The sequence below is a fragment of the Anomalospiza imberbis genome, chromosome 13, assembly GCF_031753505.1.
Source record: "Anomalospiza imberbis isolate Cuckoo-Finch-1a 21T00152 chromosome 13, ASM3175350v1, whole genome shotgun sequence".
Lineage (NCBI taxonomy): Eukaryota > Metazoa > Chordata > Aves > Passeriformes > Viduidae > Anomalospiza > Anomalospiza imberbis.
Window position 1 is genome coordinate 5,093,069 of NC_089693.1, and position 22,477 is coordinate 5,115,545.

Below are 22,477 nucleotides of genomic sequence, written 5' to 3' on the forward strand. Positions count from 1 at the left end.
TGGTATGTAAGAAGTAGCTGGACAATTTTGTTACACTTAATATGTTTCAGAACACAGCATAAAACATATTTTAACACTATAACAACTATTGAGCAGTACCTCTGGGAACAGGCTTTATTATTAGATTACATTATACAAGATTAGACTAGTCAATAAGGGATTTCTTTCACACAGCATGCCATCTGAAATACCTGTTTTCTTTCCTTTTTTTTTTTTTTTTTTTTTTTTTAAATTACTTCAAGACCTTCTTTGTAGGATCTTAGGTACAATATACCCATGAATCATAAAACTGACAAGCCCCAGGGCTGAATGGTCTCTGTACTGGAGATAGGAGGCCTAGAGATAAAGGTGCACTACAGGTATACAGTGACAGGGGTGGATTATAGATAAACAAAAGGCACAGTTATTAGATGCGAAATGCCAGGCAGGATTGTACATGGAGAATGCAAATTGTAAGGACTGAGTCTCAGGGACCCTGCTCTGTTTGGACTGTCAGGCAGGAGGAAAACAAAGACAATACATCAGTCTGGGTGCAATCCTGGGATTTTTAGATCCGCTTTAGCTGCTGGCTGCTGAGGTTTTCAGCCAGGTTTTGGCACTTGGGTAAAGCCCTGGGGAAATTCAGGCCCCTCAGGAGGTTAATTCAAAACTCTTCTGATCAAATAATTTGCTGATTAGTTAAATAATAATTAGAAAGACAAAGAATAGGTGTATTGTGAGATAACCTGGGCCAGGGCAGCAAACAGATACCTCGATCCTCCCAGGATCCTGTTCCTGTTGTATTAATCTTTTCTGCACTTGTTCAGAGCAGGGCAACAACCAGAAGAGAGACTGGGCACTGTGGTCCCACCTGGCTCAGGATGAGGCTTGACAGAGCCCCTCGGGGATTTTCAGGACAACTCGGACTGGGACAGGGATTCCCAGCTTGTGAGTTTGGGTTTCAGCCTCTGGTGCTTGCAGAGTGCTGAGGTACTATTCTGGTACCCAGTGCCTCTGTGAGCATATGTCTGCTCAATTACACTGCTGAAATAGAGTGAGAATCAAACACACTATTTGCTTTTTTTTCCCAAATGATATCCGGTGCTATTCACACGTTTTCCCCCCTTTAAATTCCGTGTTGCACGCTGCATTGCATCTGTTGCTGGCAATTTCTCTCTTAGTCCTAAATTAAAAACCTCCACTGAACTACGCAGTTGCTGACTACATCCATGAGAGCAACTTCTATTCAAAATTCCTAGATGGAGAAGACTTGTGGCCTGCTTTGCTGCACAAGCTGGAAATGAATATGAATTGAAAGGACTATATTTAAGAGCAGTTTCCCTTTTTTTTTTTTTTTTTTTTTTTTTTTTTTTTTTTTTTTGCCTACGAGGATATTTCTTCTTTTATATAACCAAATTTCCTCACAAGATTGACATTTCAGGAAAGGGGCAGAGGCAGACAGGTGACTACAGATCAAATTGGATTTCTGTAACCTTCCACTGTAAAGGTCAGCCCTCTGCAGTGGTTTTCAGCCAGCTTTTCCTCTCTTGGTTTCCAACACAGGTGAAATACCTCGTGTGCCCAGGTGCCTTTTAATATTTTTTAACTTTGGTCTTTTCTTTCTTAACTACTCAATGGAGAAAAAAGTTAATTAAGCTGTTGGCTTTGCTGCAGAGCAGCATCTTCCAACCAGTTATGGTGGAAGAAGGGACAGGAGAATTATCCCCTCCTACCCTTGGCATCCTGAACCTGCTAAGATCAGTGAGAAAAATTCCTGGAAGTAATGACCTGTTGCAACATTTGAGGGGAATGAAGGAACTTTAAATCAGACACACGAGCAGTCAAGAAACTTCCCAACTGGAGGGCAACATTGCTTACTTTGAACAGGATTTGGCAGCAACTTTGATGAAGAAGCTGGAGAAATGACTCCAGTAATTACCTTTTCCCCATGTTGGCCAGTAGGTTGCCATGGACACTCTGTTCTGACCAAAATATGGGCTCTGTCTTGTGAGCAAGCTGTCAAATAGCCAATTGGGTGTCAGAAATTTATAGCCAGTAATTAACTGATAGCTTTATAATTAAGTGGAGATGCCCCTGAACAGCAATGCTTGGATCTGAATTCAAATTCTGACTTTTTCCAAAATTTGGGTACAGTGCCATCTTTATAATTAAACAATGATTTTTGACAGGAGGGGAATCTCCAGCAGTTAATGACTGACTGCAGGAGTTGAGGGCCTGAGGCAAAGCTGAGGGCTTTTAATCCAGGTGGTCATTAACTGCCTGGGAATGCCTGACCCTGAGGTTAATTGTTTCTATTTTAAATCATAAAAATAATATACACATATACAGACCCCCCCCCCCCTTTCCTTCTTTCTGCTGTACACATGGGTAACAAATACACTGCTTTTATGCATTGAAAAAGAAAAGTGCCAAGCTGTTGGGATGTTCTTGATGTGTTTGCTAAAGAGTTCAGGTACCTCAGATATTGTCTTGGTATTTCTCACCCACAATATCTGACCCAGAGCCCAGCCAGAAGGGACTGGCTTGGAAAGGCTCTGACTTGGGGCATGTAAGGAACAGGAGTGCCCAGTGGAGTTTTTAAAAGTGCCTCTGAGTCTGGCTCTAAGTTTTAAAAAGTGCCTCTCTGGCTGCCTCTGAGTTGCAAACTCCAAAGTCTTGGGACATTATTTAATTTTGGATTAGTATGCTGTTTTAATAGACAGAGACTCTGTCTGTGATTCTGCACATCCTGAGAGTAAGGCACAAAACTACTTTTAGAAGTTATTTGTGCACCTTATCCGAATATTTCTTTGTTTTAAGCACTGGCTGCTCCACATAGAGCAGGATCAGGCCTTCAAAGACAGTAACACTGCTTTCAATGCTAACTCCACCTTGTGCAAAAGAAGCCCCCAGGAATTAAGCATGGCCTGGAAACTCTGAGTAGGTGACACTATAAAGGGAGCAAACCCAAGAGCCAGCAGATACCCCACCTGAAACGGAAGCAATTGTGTTGTGGGTCATTCAGATGCATTTTCTTCCCTGAATTCTTCCCTCCTTATCCCCTCTTCACTTTACTTGTTTTTAAAGAGACATATGTCATCATTGCCAGCTCAGTTTCCTGAGTTTAACCCTTGCTATATCTAGCCTGATTACTCCTAATAAAGCTTGACAGTTGGAGGGTTAATCCAACCCTTGGTCTCATGGTTTCTTCTCTGGAAACAATCTGTCCCTGAGAGCTTTCTGGCCTGTTGCAAGGTTATATCCCCCTGGGGTGCCATCAGCGCCAGCCAGGGCTCCTTTCCCATTGTCTGCCAAATGGCCACCAATTAAGTCAACTGTTCCCCAATTAGAATTTTGAGGAATTTATCTTGTTCCTCCTGTGTTCCAACTCCCTGTCAGGGGCAGTTCTTGGAATCGGTTTCAAGGGCTTTTTTTTTTTCCTTCCACAGTGAGAAGGGGGGGAAATTAAATAAATAAAGAGCAGTTCTTTCCTGTAATCGGATACTCCTGGGTTTTTCCTGTTGCCCATTCACACAGCTTAATCCTGGGGTATATGATGAGAATTTGGTAATATTTGAAGGAGGATGTTTTATTATTGTTCCAATCACCTGAATTAGCGTGGCTGAATTTTTTTGAATCAATGCTGCTCTCAGTAAAAGTCTTCACTGTGACATCAACTATAAATATATCCCGATTCCCTGAGGTAAAGGAAGAAAACAATAATTTTATTTTGAACTGATATGATAATCAAATATGCAGGCTTGCTGTTGGGTTTTCTCTCCCTATTTTTTTTTCTCCTTCCTCCAAAATTACTCTATTGCTTGTTTACATCTTTTTATGGGTGAGTAATATTCTGGGCCCTGGGCCCTATTTAATATGGGAAATGCAAAGTCTGGCAAAGTTATCAGGGTAATAGCTTTAACCTAATTGTACAAACCTCTGATTGATCCATGCTAGGCAAACAGGACCTTTGGCTTTCTTCCTGAGAGAGCAAGTGAAGGTCTTCAGCAAACTCTTTATGTGATACCTCAACCACCCTTACCATGTTGGAGTAAAAGCTCTAAATGCCATCGACAGACTGTGCCAGGGCAGCTGTAGTGTCACCATCAATCCACATACCTGAAAATATCTTTCAACAGAAAACCATTTTTTTTTCCTGCAAGTTGGAGTCCATTTTGCTAAAACTGCCAAGAAAAAGGTAAGAATTAAAATGTGAGACTGAAGATGGAAACATCTCCTGCCTTTTATTTGCACTCTTTAGAAGTTTCTGCCCAATAATACATTTTTCCTCTTTGATGTTGTTATGGGTGGACCTCCCTTTCTGGAGTCTGGCTTTGCAGTTGAATAAATCCAAGGTTTCAGAGCAAACTCGGGGGTTAATAATGAAAACCTACTTTTCCACAAGGCATTTACTGTGATGCTAAACAAGTTCACTGAAATATGGTCCTGGGTCTTCAAACATTTTGGTAATGGAGCCATCTTACACACTTTTCTGCTGATCTTTTGCTGTGCTTTTCCTCATAGTTTCTGACTCGGTCCTGTTGCTGCATTAAGTGATGTGACTAAAATTGTAGCCAACATCTGTCGTGTATCTCTCTATTTTTTTTCCAGAAAGAGTCAAGTGGTTTAGTTTGGGATTGCTTAGAGAAGATTTTTAGTTCTCTTTTTCACACATTTTCTTCGTATTACTGCAAATAAGGCCAAAACACTCCACTCACATCTGCTTCCAAGTGTCACCTATTTCCTACAAGTTCAAAAACATGAGGCAAGATGGAGATAAAGACCACATACAAAATTTAGCTGCCAATCTAGTTTTCTTTGGGGTTTATGTATGATTTTATCTCAAGTTGTGTGTCTGGCCATCCAGATTTGTTTTCAATCATTACAAAAATGGTAGCTCTGATCCTTCGTGGGAGAAATTGCAGAAGTTATTCCAGATGTACACAAATAAGACTGAGACCTCTATCACCCCTCTTAAGTCCTGTAGTTTTCTCCAATTTGACTGAAGGCAAATTGCAGTGAATTGTATGGAAAACTGACACCCTCAAAGCTTTGCAAATTGTTTAGATTATATTATAGTCTTACTTTTTTAGAATTTCATTTGTCCAAGATACACAGCTATTCCAGGAGGAAGGGGTGACAACACGTCCCATACACAGTGTAACTGTAGAAAACAGAAATATATAGACAAGCTACCCTCGAGGGCAGGAGGTGGAGGAAGTTAGTGAAAAAATATAGCACAGTAATAATATCAAAAGAACAGGACAGCAAATTATAGCTGTCCCTGGTCAGATTTAATTGGGTTTTCCTCAATATAGTGAAGAGTGGTTGAGGAATTTCTTTGCCTGACATAAAGCTCCCAGCAGTCCCCCCAGACTGTACTCAGCTCCAGTCCCATGGAAGCAAGAACATAATCTTTACCAACACATCAATACCCAGCTCCCACATCAACAAGAAGGAAGCACGCCCCATTAAAGAGGTTAATTCCCATGTATCAAAACAGGCTGCATTTGAGGAAGTGCAAGTAAGCATTTTAATAGAAAATTTTAAACCCATTGGGCCTGATTGTCCTCACATTGCTTCAAAATCAGTGCTGCTCAGTTTAGTTAAACCTTTGTTTTATTCTGGAGCAAGCAAAAGGATGATGCATGTAATTCTTCCCTTTTCCTAAGTAAATGAATGATTTTGCTACAACTTTTATCAACCTGGTCTACTTAAACTCAGTGAAACTCTCAAATATGGGTGAAAATCGAGCACTTATTTCCTGTTTGGCTTGCACTTCATGCTCATCCTTGCAGTGGCTCTGTGCACAGTGTAATGAATGTGCAACTTGCATGTGGTTGTTCTGCCTGCCCATGCAACCCTCAGGTGAAAAAGCAGAGCACATTTTTATAGATGCAGGTTTTACTTTCCTGTAGCCATGCTCCGGGCAAGTTCTTTGGTATTTTCCATCTCTCCCCTATGGAAAAATAGAGCAAGGAGAGAGGCAGGGGACCCAAAGTGCAGACATGATGAACACACAGTACTGCAAATACATCCCAATTCACTTGCTGCTGTACATGTATGTGAAGGATCTACTGCTGGGAAATTCTGTCAATACTCTGCCCATATCCAGAAGATTAAAGGCCCTGATTTTTTTTTCCTTTCTTAGTTTGGGTGTTTGGTTTTATATCTTCTCTCTCTTACATTTTTTTCCTTTGGAAACGACTTACCCACCATGCTTCACTTCAGATAAAGACAGGAATCTCCACATGTTAGCCTGTGTAGGATGCCCTAATGTGCTAAATAATGAGTATCAATGACCTCTTGTAGCTTTTAATGTAACTGCTGTACCAAAATATGTTCCTTAGAGGAGGGCATACCAAAGTTCTCTTCATGGGGCATCACAGAATCATGAAATCATAGAAGAGTTTGATTTGGAAGGTCCTTTAAAGGTCATCTATCCAATATCCTGCCATGATCAGGGGTATGTTCCACTAGACCAGGTTGCTGCGACCCCTTCAAGCTGGCCTTGAATGATTGCAGGGATAGGGGAACCACCACTTCTCTGGGAAAGCTGTGCCTGTGTTTTGCTACTCCCGCTGTAAAAGAAAAACAAACCAAACATCATGGGACTTCCATATGGGAACCACCCAAGGGGTGCCCTAGGGCATTGAGACTCCTCTCAATTTCCCTTTCCTGGCCTGTTGGGTACATGCCACTCTGAGGAGGGGGCCCAGCAAGACACTTGCTTTGATGGAGGCCCCACAAGGACTTTTGCTTGGGCAGGGAGGTACAGGATGTGGCAATCCCAGTCTCTGCACCCCACCAGGGCCACGCTCAGCCCGGCGCCACCACGCCTGGAGGAACGGCTGCAATTGCTGCAGCATCAGCAGTGAGCTGGCTGTGCTGAGCAGGGCTCCAAATAAAAAGAGCCTTTGTGGCCCCTGTACAAAGGGCTCCTGGTTGCTCTTTAAGAGCTCTGCTTGATCGTGCGTTGGGCGGTCGCTGCCTCCTTGGCACGGCGTTAATGCGCGTGAGGGCAGCGGCAGGAGGAGCGAGGGCAGCACAGATGTTTGTGGCAGGAACGGCCCGGTGTGCCAGTGGTGACACAGCCCTGCCACCACAAATAACTCAGCAGCCCCAAAGAGGGCTTTCTCAGGCCCAAGAGCATCATCAGCAGCGACAAACAGGAAATTGTTCCCCAGCCAACGGCTTAAGTAGGTTTACAAGAAGTGATTTATTTCTGCGCTGTTAGTTACAGCCCCAAAGCCTTATATGTGTATATATATGTATATTAAACAAAATTAAATCTCAGAATTTGGCTCATTTGCTGTGAGAAACAAAATCCTTCCCAGCCACTTTGACACAAAGTAGGTTTTAAACAGGGGTGCTGTGGTGAAAATCTGTGCTTGTCCTGCACATCAAAAGTGACATTGAATTCCCTGGGGAAGATACTGAGGATCCTTTTTGGGTGGGTGACTGGCTGGGGTGATGCTGATCTCAGCACACCTCCTCCTGGTTGTGGGGAGAAGTGGTGTCAGTGACATCCTCTAATGGAGTCAGATGGTGCTGCCAATCTGATAATGCAACAGGTGCCCAGTGCATGCCCAGGCCTTTTGATAATTCACATCAACAAAAAGAAACAGATCCTGAAATGACGGATTGAAGAAAAGAAAACTCAAAAACATGGCTGCAATTTTCTGCATTGTTTATTACCTCTCACAAGAACTTGAACACCTTCCAGGTCAAATTTGCTTTTCCCTCTATTTCCCTATTCTACTTTACAGTTTTCTTGCTCCAAGGATAAAATGGTGGGTTTTGTTTGTTTGTCTTTTAGACTTCTGGGAAAGCCAGGTAATCTTTCTCACAAGTTATTTTTTAACTTGAAAAAAAAAACCAAACTGACAAACAACTCCCCACTAACTCAGAAGAATTCAAATAATCAACCAAACACACAAAACAAAGGACCTGAATGGACACATTTAATTGGAGTTATTTATCACTTCCTAGTAGATTCTGAGTTTTTTCAGGGCGTGGAGTCAATTTCTGTTTGTAGAGTTCCTCTTATAATATGGCCCACTTTCACTTGCCCCTTTGCCACTGTAATAGTAATCATGAAAAAATAAACAAATGTCAATTTTAGACCAATTTTCCTTTCTATTATCTGAAAATATACTGAAAGACCCTGCATTTTCTCTGGTGTTTGGCAATCTGAAAAGAAACTTGATATAATACAATTGCAGCCAAAGCACTATCACTCTGTGACATTCAGTTTATAAGGAAATGTGGGAATGTGCAATCCATTCACAGTAATTTAAATGGATGTTTTGATTGGATTATGTAAGTATATTTGTGTTTGAGTGTGCATGTGTGTGCATGCATATATGCCATAAACTGTCAAAAGAGGTCACTCCATAAAAGTGAATTTAAACTTAATTTTACATTCTTGGTAAAAGTTCAAAGGCTAAATTCAGTTTAACCTTGGCTCAGCAGAGCTTTTCCTTCTGATTTTTCAGTCTGCTATGAAAATTGCTTGTGAAATAAAGACAAACATAGGTTTGCCTGAGAAGGCATTAATAATCCGATCCTTACATGTTTGTCTAGATGACAGGTACAATCCAGTGTTGATTGCCTCTTAGCTTCTCTTTGCTATTGCAGGAAATCCTGGGAGATAATACCAGGTCATCACAACTGAGCACCGTGCACCCACAAACAAACACTGGCAACTCTGAAGAGCACAGCTCTCGATGGATCAAATGTGGGGGACTGATAGATCCAGATACACAGAAGGAATCATCATTGCAATACATCCCTCTCTGCATTTCACAACCCACATTTGACCATTTTCCCAAGCAAATAATTTAATGTGTATATTACGTTGCATTGATATTTTTTAGAAGACTTTTTGCAGTGAGTCTAAAAGATTATTTTATGAGATAAACTTAATGGTGAGTTTTCCAGTGTAAGTAAATAAGAATCCCATGGGAACTAAGAATTTTGGGATACATTCAAACAAACACTGTAAAGTTTTGAGAAATGCCAAGTTCTTGGGAGATCAGTGTGTGTGTGTGTGTACTATGTGTTTGTATAGTCAACAATCTCAGAGCAATATGGTATGCCAGTTATTAATTCTGCACATTGCAGATGGCTTCATTATGTGTATTTAATTTCAGCACTTAAGCAAACATACAAAAGTAGGGCTTACAAACTGCTTTAGGATACGACGGTTATGTACAGTCAAATGAAACGGAAACAAAACGGAAACAACTGATACTCCTTGGGCTGGAGGTAAATCTATATTGATGGGATTAAGCCATTCAGAAGCATCCCTCGACTTGAATAGCCCTAAAACCACCAATTGCTTTGTTTGTGGTGTCGAGAAGGTACTGATCACTAGAGCCTTAATTTGCCGCAGCAGTTAAGTGCTCCAATTCCTCAGCGCAGTAATTGCCACATGTTGAGTGTGCAGATGTCTAAACACGTGGGAGCACTTCCCTTTCCTAAAGACAAATGAAGATTTTCATTTTGTTTTGTAAACGTGTCAGGATTTATCACTTAGTCATGTGTCATGCATTAGGGTGTTTATACAATACGGCTTTCCGCACCCTGGTTCTGGACTTCTATGATTTCAACAACAAGGCTGTGGAGTATAGAGGGTTTGCTAGACCTTCCCCCATTAACCCAAGCCTTTGGCTGGACTAAAGGGGAGCATGAGCTCAGAGTGTAAATGCTAAACAGGGTTTTTTCAAAGAGTGGGACAACTGGGCTTCACCTATATCCTCAAAGACGGCTTGATAAAAGCAGTCTTTGCACCATCATCAGCAAGGCAGGTGGATATTTAAAACAAAACAAAACAAAAAGATAAAATTAAAATTGAAATAATGTCCATGAACAGTAATTTTGTGTATCTGTCCATATTACTCTGTGTTAAGTTGTATTTATAGCCTCTCCTCAGCCTCTGTGTACCACTCAAACATTGAGTATCTACTTTTTAAACTTTTAATATAAGTGGCTACATTTTAAAGCATTTTGAAGTTTGCATACGTAACATCTCATCAGAGACAGGGTGACCGACAGTAGTAATATTTCTGAAATAACTGTTCTGTAGTGGAAACGGGAATGGGCACATGTTGTGAAGTTGGGCAGTGGCCTGGGCACCAAGTCTGAAGTTTGATTCATCTCTGTTTGGAGTTTGAGGCTGATGTTGATGCTGCAACTATGGAGCATCTCCTGGTAGGGCTGAGGAGCATATCTGAAATGCATACATAGCAATGATTGTGTGGTATAGTCATCTCTCAGAAAGGTCTTACAAGTAAAGGCAGAATTAGATAGCAAGATGCCGAAATAGCTAACTGATGCTTCTAATGAATATTTGAATTTTTTAAAATCTGAAAATAAAGATAAAAAGCATCCATGAAGGTAAAAATCTGCCTCTCTGCTCTGTTACTGTTTTGGAGGCTGATACTATTTTGTTTGCAGGAGCCAGAAAAAAAAAACCCAAACCAACAGTTATTTATCTGTTACCAGACAAAGACTGTAAAGAAATCCAAGAAGAGTATCCCAGCACAAAAGCCTGAACTCTTTGACCTCTCAGGCCTTGGGCTTGGACAATTGGCCAAGCTGGGCTTTTTCCTGAGAACTGCCTGAGGGCAAAGGCTGAGAAAAGATGCACATTGTTCATGGCACCATCCATTAAAGGCAAGGGCTGAAAGGCAAAAGGATCTTTCCAGGTTATAGCAGTGCTGAGAATGCAGCCTGACACTCATTTTCAAGGTAATGTAATAAAGGGAAAAAAGTGAGTTGTAGAGATCTTAATTCTTTAAAATTTAAAAGCTAATTTTGTGTCTTTTAGTCAATTTCCTATGCAGGAAGGAAGAATTTATTAACTGACTTCTGATGTTAAATGGAGTGCTAATGGGCAAGTACAACAATTCAACAGGTGCCAAGGAGAAATATAGAGACATTATATCAATATTAATCTTAGGGCCTCAAAAAAGCCTTGGTAGGGGGTTTTATTAGGCAGGTTGTGATGGGAACACTTCTGCCACCTGCAAAGTGAAAAGGGCGCTGGGTTCCCCTGTTGAAAGTATTTGAATGTTCACATTGCAAGGTGTTTTAATGGAAGATTACGAATTTTTGTGCCATTGGAAATTGCTGTTTGCTGACAGAGGGTGTCCTGAGCTGGAATTCCTCCTGGGAGAGATGCCTTGGAGCTGCCGTTCTCTGGCCAGGGCAGGCAAGGCAGTGCTGCTGAAGAGCAAAAGTGCTTTCAGCATTGAACACTCAGCTGGAAACCTGAACACCCATTATTAGTCTGGAAAGAAGTCAAAAGAATAGTTGAACCTGTTAAAAATCTACACAGCCGCTATTTTATAGACTGATCTTCTTCCAGTAAACAAATGCTGACTGTAATGTACTTCTGATTTTGACCCCTGGGTTGAAAATTTTCTGTATAAACACCAGCTGATGAACAGGTCACTTTGTTTTCAAGACAAGACTCTCACACTCGCGCCCCACACAGCAGGCCCCTGATCCAGATAAAAGACTTCAAAATGTCCAGCGATAATTTTCACTGAACAATTTTTTCTTTGTTCCAAGCTGTCAAATTATTAGTGGGAAAGGATTAGCAGAGAAGGGAGAAAGTTTTTGTCTAAACATCTTATTCGGGTGTAAAAAAAAAAAAAATCTATTTTGATGTTCTCAGGTAGAAAATTTCCACATTTTACAGACAAAAGGGTTTGAAAATTTCACAGTGTAAATGAAATACAACTTTAAACTGATAAAGCAAAATACAAAGAAAATATTTTGATGTTTCACAGTAAATTTTTTTTCACCCAGCTGCACGTATTTTCATGCTGAAAATGTGAGGTTTTTTTGAAGACTAATAGCTTTTTCATTCCATACCAAAACCAGCTAGAAAGGAAGACAGAGAAATTCCCTAGAATTTGAGAACTATTCATCTGCGGCTCTGCTCCTCTTCACAAATGCATTAAAATAACAAACAATAGGGATATCTGGGAGTACTGAAATTATAATCAAAATTTTAGTGGAAAAAGAGGTATTCAGTTATTCAGTTAACTGGGAACCTTCTTCTCAGGGTTTTGACTCCTGAAAGACTTACCACTAACCATCTTATCTGCCTGGCTCTATTCTTTAATGTTGATTTTTTAGTAACAGAAATGAGCTTTGGCAAAAGCGCCCTGAATTTGCAGGCTGGGAAGGAATTCTGCCATGAATGTGGCACGAATAGGTGCCGTGATAACACAGCACCCACAACCCCTTTTCTGAGGAAGATTTTGCTGTGTGACAGTCCCTGGGAACATCTGAGCCTGTTGCTGTTTGTAGCCAGGAAATAAACATCTCCACTCCCAACAGTTTCATATTTGGCTTAATTGGAACCACTGCTCAGAGGAGGATGCTCTGAGCATTGTCAGCACAGAGTTTTTGGCCAGCCCATCCCTTTGCAGAGGAGCAGTAGCAACCCCAGCCCTGTTCAGCCCCTTTCCAGAGGATGTTGCACAACCCGGCTGCATCATGTTCTTGCTCTGTCATGTCCCTTCTCGAGCAGTGTCGTAAACAGCATCTTATTCACTTCAGTGGCATGTGCAGAGGAGAAACATCACCCAGTGATCCTGGGAGCTGGGGCCAGAAAAGGGAAGAAAAACTGCGCAATGTGAATGACACCAGCTCTGGGGCTGCTTGACAGCAGGGTTTTGTTTTTTTGGGCTGTGTGTGAAAATGGTAACAGGCTTTATCTCACATGAAGAATTAGTTTCCTGTTCTAATAATAGTAATAGTAATCACAACAATAATCATAACAAAATTTCCCTCAAATGAAAGGAATATTTTCTGGGTTTCAGCGTCATCTAAGTACTCCCCCCACCCCCTTAATTCTATAAATCAAAAATATCCCCAAAGAAACCAGTTCAGTTTTATACATGTGAAAATATGCTGAGTGGGACTGGCAGCATCTTCCATTGCAAATCCAAAAAGGGATTTGAAAAAACCCAAGGCAATAAAAACCCCCAAAATCCAGGAACACCATTGATGGGGTGTGAGGGAATTACGCAGTGGGGAGAGGTTTGTACATTCAATGTTAGTGTTTAGCAAAAAACTTTATGTAAGAAAAATAATGATGTCATGTTCTGTAGCTTCTAGATATATTCAATAATTTTTATTCAAATATAAATATTTAAGATACTGAAAAGCTGCTTTCTCTACTCCCTTAAAAATTCCAAACTGTACGACCAGTTCCTATAAATGACTAATCTTATTTTAAATTAAGCTAATTTTTGGCTAGGTCTTGAGAAGAAAAAAATATTGGATCTGCAACAAAATCCATATTTTTCCCCCCACACTGTATCTTAAAAATGTATCCAAACTAACAGCTTGTTTCCAGATGATATTAGATGCTCCTTTTGGTTTCCAAAATCGGGTTTTTTTAATCTGGTTGTGTGACACAGAGATCAGATACAGGTTCTAGATTTTTTTTGCTCCCTCCACTTTGTGAAGTTCAGGCTGGGGGATCTTCACAAGCTGCTGAGGACAAAAAAAAAAAAAAAAAAAAAAAAAGGAGGTTGAGAAAATCTGGGGATTTAAAGTGGAAGAGCACAGTCCTTCCCCCCTATGGCGGGTGGATTTATTGGGTGTCATGATGACACAATGTGTCTATTTGCAGGCAAAGAAAGCCCCCTACTTAACCTTCATCTTTTTGTGTGTGCACGTACCAGAAGGCACCACACTGTTGCTGGAAAGCAAATAATTAGTGACATGTTCTGTAACACCATTGCTATTTAAAGCTAAATCAGTGGGTTAATGCTTCTCGAAATGTGACATCCATGAGGGATTCTCGCTCCAGCACTGTTAGTCACTTGGTGGTCTCCAGAGTGACAGGATCAATGCCCTGAGTTTTAAAAGTCCTGGTTGCAATAGGAAACAAGTGATTATTGGAGATTTTTTTTTTTTTTTGGGGGGGGATGGGTTGAATCCTGCAGGCTTTGACTCTTTGTGCCCGAAGAGCCACACAGGAGGTGATGGTGCTCAGCTCTCTGCTGACCTTCACCCCAGCACACAGCTCACTGCAGCCCCTCTCCTGTGGGGCAAGGACGAGCAGGAAGAGCACGTGGGATCAACTTCTGAATTGCAGAATCCCTGAAGGCAGAGCCCAGGGCTCCCCAGGGCATCTGCACAGCACTAAACGCCCTGAGGGGCTGAAAGAATGAACCCCAAGAGTTTATAATTGCACACCAGCAATGGAGAGAGAGACTCTAGGGCTGGTTTTGCTCAGGAACCGAAGCAATTCTTCACTAGGGCAAATGACCTGAACAAAATGCTTTGCATGGGTGAGAATAAAATCCAAAGGCATTGAGGAAAGAGAAAAAAAAAAAAAAAGAAGAAAAAGGAAGAAATAAACCAGTCAAATCACATTTTACTTCTTCTTACCCAGGAGACTGACACAGTAGTTTTTTTTTTTCTCCTTCCCATTTTCCATTAAGCTGGTTCTTTAAAACACATCTGAACTTTTCCCATCCTGACGATTCCCACGGACAATTGGCAGAGAATCTAGGACAACTTGCAATACTGGGATTTTTTCCAGGCATGAGTAACTTGTTAAAAAGCCACTATTTCCCTAATACTAACAGTAAACAGAGTTCACATCCACATGAAATCCTCTGTGACCCATCGGGGAAAGTTTTTTGTATATTTATACAGGGAGATATATGAAATCATTTAATTCCTTTATCCATCAAGCACTTGGAACTCAGCATGTCCGTTTATATTTCACTTACAAAAATAAATATACACATGCATGCCAGGCTAGATTTAAAGGTATCCTTTTCCCCCAGTTGACAGCTCCATGCCTGTAGTTTTATAAGGGAAAGCTTTGGAAAGAACAGTATTTAAAATAAAGCCAGTGAGCCATGTTTTATGTCACGCTGATGAAATATAACTCCATCACACCTGCTGCTCCTACTACTTTGGGTGGTGGACAACTCTATTGAGCAGCTATTTCCCAATTTTCTGAGCATTTAGAAAACTGACATTTGGGCAAGCAGAAATTTTGGACAGACATCTGCTGTGTAGATGTTTTAAATGTACAATGATTTCAAAACATCCCCAGATGATGACTACTCTTTGGGACCTGTTGATATATCTAATTAAGCTAAATCTATTTTGGAGAAGGAAATCCAAATTGCAGTAACATTTGAAGTCCTTCTCACACCGTGTCCCACCACAGAAATGGGTTCTGCCTCCTCAAAGAAGTTGAAACTATCTAAAAATAGATATAACCTATTATTTATTTAAGGTTATTTTAAAGTGCAAAAGTACCAGGAAGTTCTTGTAAAATGCAGGAAAAAGGACAACCTGAGGTCTGCCTGTGGCTGAATTTTGGGTGCCATATGGGATGCAGCACAAGTGCCTGGTTTTTCTTGATTTCCTTTTCAAGTACAGCTACAAAGGCAGTGTGGATGTTTCCAGTAGGATCATACTCCCTGTTGTAACCCTGTTTTTTTGAGAACTGAACAGAAGCTGGGAGCCCTGCACTCTATTCACAACAATGCAGCTCTCCCACTCAAATCTGTTCTCCTGGCTATGCCTCAGTTTCCCTCAAAAGAAAAAACGAACACAACAGAATGAGCAAAATACTTTGCAAAACACTTTGAAGCTTGTTTTATCCTAATTATAATAATGCAATCCTAAATCATATGGCTGGAGTTATGTGATGTAAAGACTTTTCCACATTTCTGACTTTTTCCCATCCAAAAAGGGTGTGAAAAGGCAAAGCTGTGATTTCTTTCTAGTAGGGATTTCCAGAAAACATTGGGTTTTGGAAGAATCAAAAGAAAACACATTGGCTTTGGACTGCTTTCCTCTTGGAAGGTTTTGTCAACCTCACATTCCCTGCAAGTGAAATTAGGTGTGTTTGCATGGTATTTTATGTGCAGCCTTTTAGTCTGTCCACAAAACATAATTCTCATTAACAAGAGCCATTAACAACCCTCTTCCATTAGGCTGGGTTTCCTCAGTAGATTATGTTTTCTTTGTTGGCAAAGTGGACACTTTCCTTGGGAAAATCTCACTTTAAAAAAAAGGAAATTATTTGCTCGGAAGAGTGTTTTGACTTAAGCATTCCCAACTGGGTTTGCCATTCAGTGCTGATTTAGATAGGGAGGGTGGGCAAGGTGGAACATTGACAGTTCCACAGACCTAAATAATTCCAGCCAGCCCAAATCTCCCAGCTTTCCTGACCACCTCTGGAACCATGGACCACAAAATCCAGGGCAAAAGTGAGGCATCCACAGACACAAGAGAAAAGGGGATGTGGCCATCACCATCAGGACCTGAAGACTTCTTCTCCACCTCCTGCAGAGGGAAGAAAAACCAGGGTTTCTGTGCATACTCCACATGTTCAGCTGTGACATCCCTAGGTATCAAAGCAATTTCCCTTGTCTTGAACAGGAGAAACTATTTTTGATTTTGTGGGGGGTTTTTTTGGGTTTTTTTGGTTTTTTTTTTTTGGTTTTTTTTTTTATTAGACTCACGGGATATTCTGGAAAGCTTTGAAGATTTCATAGCACATTTCAGCCAAGTGCTTTTGTGTTTTCATTCAATGTCTACATGGGAAAATTAATGTATGTTAGTTTAGTTTTCACTTCTCTATTTCAGGGGCACCCTTTGGAATTTATTTGAGAAGCATATCAGCAGAAACACACAAGGGAACATCCCCCCATAATTATTCCCATCATGAGCCTGATTAGAATCAATAAATTGATCACCACCTCTGCATTTGAAAATGATCACTTAAGTCATAGCCAGGCTTCTATACAGAGGGAGTTATTAGGGGTCTTTTTGGCATTGTGCCCCTAATTACTGTCTGGTGAGAAACCCTGAAAAATCCAGATCTTTTCTTGGAACTATTGAAAGATCTCCTATTATAGTAGTGATCCAACAATAAAACAAACCAAAACCAAAAAGAATTGGTTCCATCTCTGAGGGCTTAGAGGGAAACATTTGCTAAAGTTTTATTAGTTCTGGCATAATGCAAAGTATTTTGAATTTAAATAAAATAAAAGTATGGTAGTTACAGCAACAGGCTGTATTTTTGCTGTTTGGATGAAACGTTTCAGTCTTGCTGGGAATGAGCAGATTGCTTTTCCCAGCTCCTCAGGAAGTCAGTGCCAGTCTCGTAAACTCTTTCAGATTTTCTCAAAGTACAACTGAGGCCAGAACCATTTTTTTTTTCTTTTACTATGCAGTTACATTGCTAACTTCCCCCATCTAATGGATATTCCTTTGACTCAGGAGTTCAGGACCAGGCCCTGAGAGTATTTTACCTAAGCTCCCCCTGCCTTTGTGACTCAGTCAGCAGGGGGGATCTGAACCCCTCCTTTCAGCATTAACAAGGACCTTAACCTTCCATGAGGTCACGTTCGAGGACTTCCATGAGAAGGACCAGGGACCTCTTCTGTGGGAGCTCCTTGTACTTCATTCTCATGGAGCTCAAGTCATTTAAAAGGATGAGAAAGTTAGTGTAATGTTTTCCTCTTTATTTGTGGTGCCTCAAATTATTTTTTATGAAGTTATTTGTACACATTTCAGTGCTTCCTGTTTGGAGCAGAGGTGGCGGCTGAAATACCATGAGAAAAACTTCTTATCCTGATGGCAGTTTGGATCTGGCTAAAAGCAGGAGAATGCGTTTACAATCCTCACAGAACTCTTGCTTTTTTAATCCAGTGTCTCCCATGATTTATGACAAAAGATGTGTACTAACTGATGAACCAGATATTTTCTGATTTTGAGACCACACAAATATTGAATATTTGGATCTTAACAGGACTTTGAGGTTTGCAGTTTCACTAGATCATATCTAACAAGTAGAATGTCAGAGTGAGATTAGATGACTGTTGTACCAGGCAGATTTTAGGCTGGTCGAATCTGAAAGTAAATTTTATTTTGTAAAAATGGTATATTTCCCTGTTATGGCCCACCAACTTATTTACAATTTGCATTCCATATACTGCAGATACTGTCAAAAATCTTATCTTTATCAATATTTTCTTTTGTAACAGACCTGAACTAGGTTGGTTTTTTTGTTGTTGTTGGCTCAGGGCAAATGAAAGAATGAAGCATCAACAGATGCACCACCAAACAACCCAGTTCTGTCTGACTTGGTCCTTGGCATCTGTGTGCTATTTCTGTCAAAACTAATCAAACTGAGTGTTAATTTTTGAAGCAAAACCCCTGTGATTATTTCACTTGTGATGTAAGCCAGATCTAACCTCAAGACTGTCAAAGGCCAGAAGTCAATGACCCAATTTTTCATGCCATGCAGCTCTTTATCAGTAGCCAGTGCTTTTCCCAGTACTCATTCCCACTCATATAGATTACTCATTCTTTGTGAAATTTGTTATAGATGACAAATACAGTATTTATATAAAATTCAGCCCAGTTGCAAATTTGGGAAGCTTTGCCTACAGCACACTGTGGCAAATAGATCCCAGAGTGCATGTCAAGCAAGTATGAAACCTCATCCAGACAGGAATCTCACTCTGCACGGGGAAATACTTAGGGCAATCACAATTGAATGCCAAGAGTCCCCAGTGAAAAGTTTCAGTGAGAAATTTGTGTTTGGTTATTGCAATTATGGATCTTTCTCTAATTGCTTGCTCACTTGGAGTTCACTTGATCTTGGTATTTTAGGACCTTTCTACTCTGATTATACTGTAGATTCCAGTGGGACAAGACTTTGACCTGAATTTCTGCCTTCACCTGAGCTGACCTTGGGTTTTGATAGTTCACCAGTGTTGGTTTTCTTTGATTTTTTCTCTCTCTTTTTTTTTTTTTTTTTTTTTTTTTTTTTTTTTGCTCCTGAGGCCAGGAATGCAAAACCTTAGCAGTACAAATTTAGCTTGTGCTTTTGCAAAACTAGTGAATAGTAACGCAGGTCAAGGAGAGAATTTCAGCAAACTGGAAAAGTGCCATGTTTAATAAAAAAAAAGAGAAGGGAAAAGGGCAGTGTGGCTTCATACATTGATAATATCTCTCTAGCTTTCTTTTGATCAGCAGGAGCACTGTGTAATGAGGCAGGGGAATGTCTTCTTTCTAGGAATGCACTTATTCAGAGTTGGTGACAGCATGAAAACTCTGCATATTTGGTCTCCAAATTCCACAACCTATTCTGCTTTTTGCAGACTTCATCTTCCCCATGCAAAGACTGATTTTGGGGGAATCTTTCTTTCTAGGACAGCATGAGGTTCACAGGCATCTCTGAACCCTATCTTGAGTGGAAAAGGTGTTGAGAAGAGGAACTGAGACACAAAAAAAAAATAGACAAGTACATAACTATAGTAAATAAAACAAGAAAGCTGCAGAATATTAACTGAACTGTAAAACAGTCGTTGGCTGAATTTAATGTAAGTTGGCTAAAGAATGGCAAGCTAACATAATTTCATACTGAAATTCCCTCTAAGGTGCAGGTCCATTGAAAGTACTGAAAGAACTCTGGTACTTTATTAATACGTAAACTAGTTTGCAGAACGAGATGGAAAAGTAAGACTAGGAAATAACTATTTTTTCCATGTTTTTCTTCCTTGCCCAGCCCTATTTTCTGACAAAATTTATTAAAACGGTGCATTTTGACAGATTAACTGCAGTAATTACCCAGACATTGTCAGTCTCTTACATATCTTCCTTTCATTCTTATTGCATATTCAAAATCTATAGAAATGGTGTTTTCTACAGCTGGCCTGCACACAGAGCCTACAGTATATCAAAAGTCAAAAGCAGTCAGGCTGTGAGGCTATCGATGCCTGCTGGTCTCTGAACACAATTCCAAATGCACAAGCCTTTATTTAGAACTCTACATTCCTTTTATTTTTTTTTTTTCCCTTTAAAACCAAAACCTTCATGAAGAAGCTGTGATATATATTCCAGCAACCAGGTCTGAAGAAGAAAAAAAAATCATATTAGCAGTGAGACAATAATCCTGCTGTCAAATGTGTAAATGCTTACTAATAACTGTTGCCATCCTGCAGGCCTGGAGGAGTGCTCCATCTCATTCTTCTGGCTTCATTTTTGACAGAGGGCTTCCCTTAAATCTGTCCTCCACCCTCACTGGTCCCAGATTCCTCCAATCCCACAGGTGCTCTGGGCTTGGTCCTGCTGCTGGTCTTTATCCTGGGAGCTCAACTGGGGCTCCAGGAAAGAAAGTGAAAGACGTGGGCTCCCCCATTTGCTTCTCCTGGTGTGGTGCTCATTGTGTTTGCTTGTCATAACCAAATAAATGTGGTGGATGCTCAGGACACCTGCAAACCCTCAGTGTTCCCCAGGAGAAGGTGGCTGTAGCAGGAGACCACCACAAACTATCTTGCCTAGACTTAAAGGGAACATCTATGAAATTAATTGGTGCTTTCAAATAAAAGGCATTTAATGTAAAACTGATAAATCCATTAAATGCATATTACGGCTGCCGTGGCTTTATTCAGGGAAGAGATTTATTTGTGGAACAGTTTGCTATTGCCTGTGCAGTTATCAGTGAATAATGATCTGGTGGTTTCATGCCTGAATTCCAGGTAGATAATAAAAACAAAACAAAACAAAAGGATTAATGCAGTTTATTTATTTATGGTCCCTTTCTATGTGTGTGTCTCCCTGCAGAGCTGCAGACATGCAAGTAAGAGCAGAGAAATTGGTCTGATGCTGTAACTCCTGTGTGGCTGGGTGTGTTTGCAAAGCTGTTGTTGTGTCACTGTAAATGCACAGAAATTTTGTGGACGCACCAAATCCATCAGCTCAAAGCACACATTGGCCACAGTCCCCCCAAAAGTGCACTAAAATCCAGTCTCCAGCTGAAACTCCCCAATGTCCCATGACTCCCCTCAATGCTTTGTTTCGCATTTTGGGACCCAAGTGTTCATCTCCACAAAAAAGCAAGTCCTGCTTTTTGTCTTGTGTGTAAACACTCAAACCCTCAAAAATGCTCTGATTTTATCCACAAGTCAGGGGAGCAGCTGGGAGACATTGTGGTTTTCTTCCTTTTTTTTTTCCCTCCCTCTTTTTTTTTTTTTTTTTTCCTTTGCTGCCCCATCTCTGACTTGGAGGGTCAAATCCATGGCAAGTTCATTTCTGGGCCAACTCTGCCAAATTATATGATGTGAATTAATGTCTACTAGAGCTTAGAACAGCAAACTCTGATTTAAGCTCTTAGGTTGAACTTGTCTACAATTGTTGAGGTGAAAGGCCAGTTCATACCCATTAATTAACCTAATCCATCTCAATCTACTTTATTTTATACCTTTTAGGGTTTGTGACTCTAAGAAATATATTTAGATAAAGCAATGCTGTTAAAACCCAGGAACATTACCAAAGACACTCACGACCAACCATTGGTTTATATTAGAGATCACTTCAAGCATTTTTTAAATGCTGGGAATTAAATTTAATCATATATTTGTTAGTTAGTCCCAACACATGGAGCAGTTTCCTATCCAATTGGTTAAAATAAGCAGTCCATTAATGTCAGGGTTATTTTTGATTCTGACTTTTAGTCCATTTGTAGTAATTTCATTAATAGGCAAGCATTACTGTTGGAGTCCCCCTGATTTTTCCTTCCACCTCCTCCTTCATTGTGATTTTAGTGCTAAAACACATGAAAATGAGGGAGTGCAATTACCTTGTGAAATCTGAACCTAAACACAACCCCTAAGTACAGCTTTTAGGGGCTCTTGTGTACATAGCAGCAGGCAGAGAATATTCAGAAAGATTAGCAAGGTTCAAGCTTTATCTAAAAGCATATGGGAATTTCTTAAGAGGATCTAATCTAAAAATAGGATTAAGACATATTACCAGATGTCTATCCCCTAAATATTCATTTTTAAACTGAAGATATTTAATGACTGAGTAATATTTAATAAGTTATTAGTTGACCGTAGAGGCTTTTGAAATTGAAATTCCTTGGAAATGTCTATCAAGATAATAATTAATAAGGATTTTAAAAGAGCATCTTCATTGCAATGGTTTTCTGCCACATTACAGAAACCCATTTTTAAAAAGTATGGGCTGATTTAGATATGGTTTGGGTTCTTTTTTGGTTTTGGGTTTTTTTTTTTTAATAGTATATGGAGAACAGAAAATCCTGTATGCTGTGCATTGAAATTCCTAAGGTAAAAATGAGCAGAAAGCAGACACGAATGGTTTGAGATAAAGATCTATGTATTTACTCATTTTTATCTGAATGCTTTTATTCTGGAAAACAGTCCAGAATGACAGGCAGGAGGCACGTAGTGTGGTTTGTGTGGCTGTGCCTTGCATGTGGCCCCTGTGTTGTAGGATGCAGTCAGACAGCTCATTTAAAGGACAGCAGGTCTTATTGATCTCAGCATCCACAAAAACCTGGAGTACATCTTAAAAAAAACATTTCTCAAAGATTTAGGTTTTCTGCCATCAGACAGATGAAGAAAAGCTGAAATAGTGCTATTGCAGAATTTTCAGTGAAGTCAGAAATGTGGGAACATGC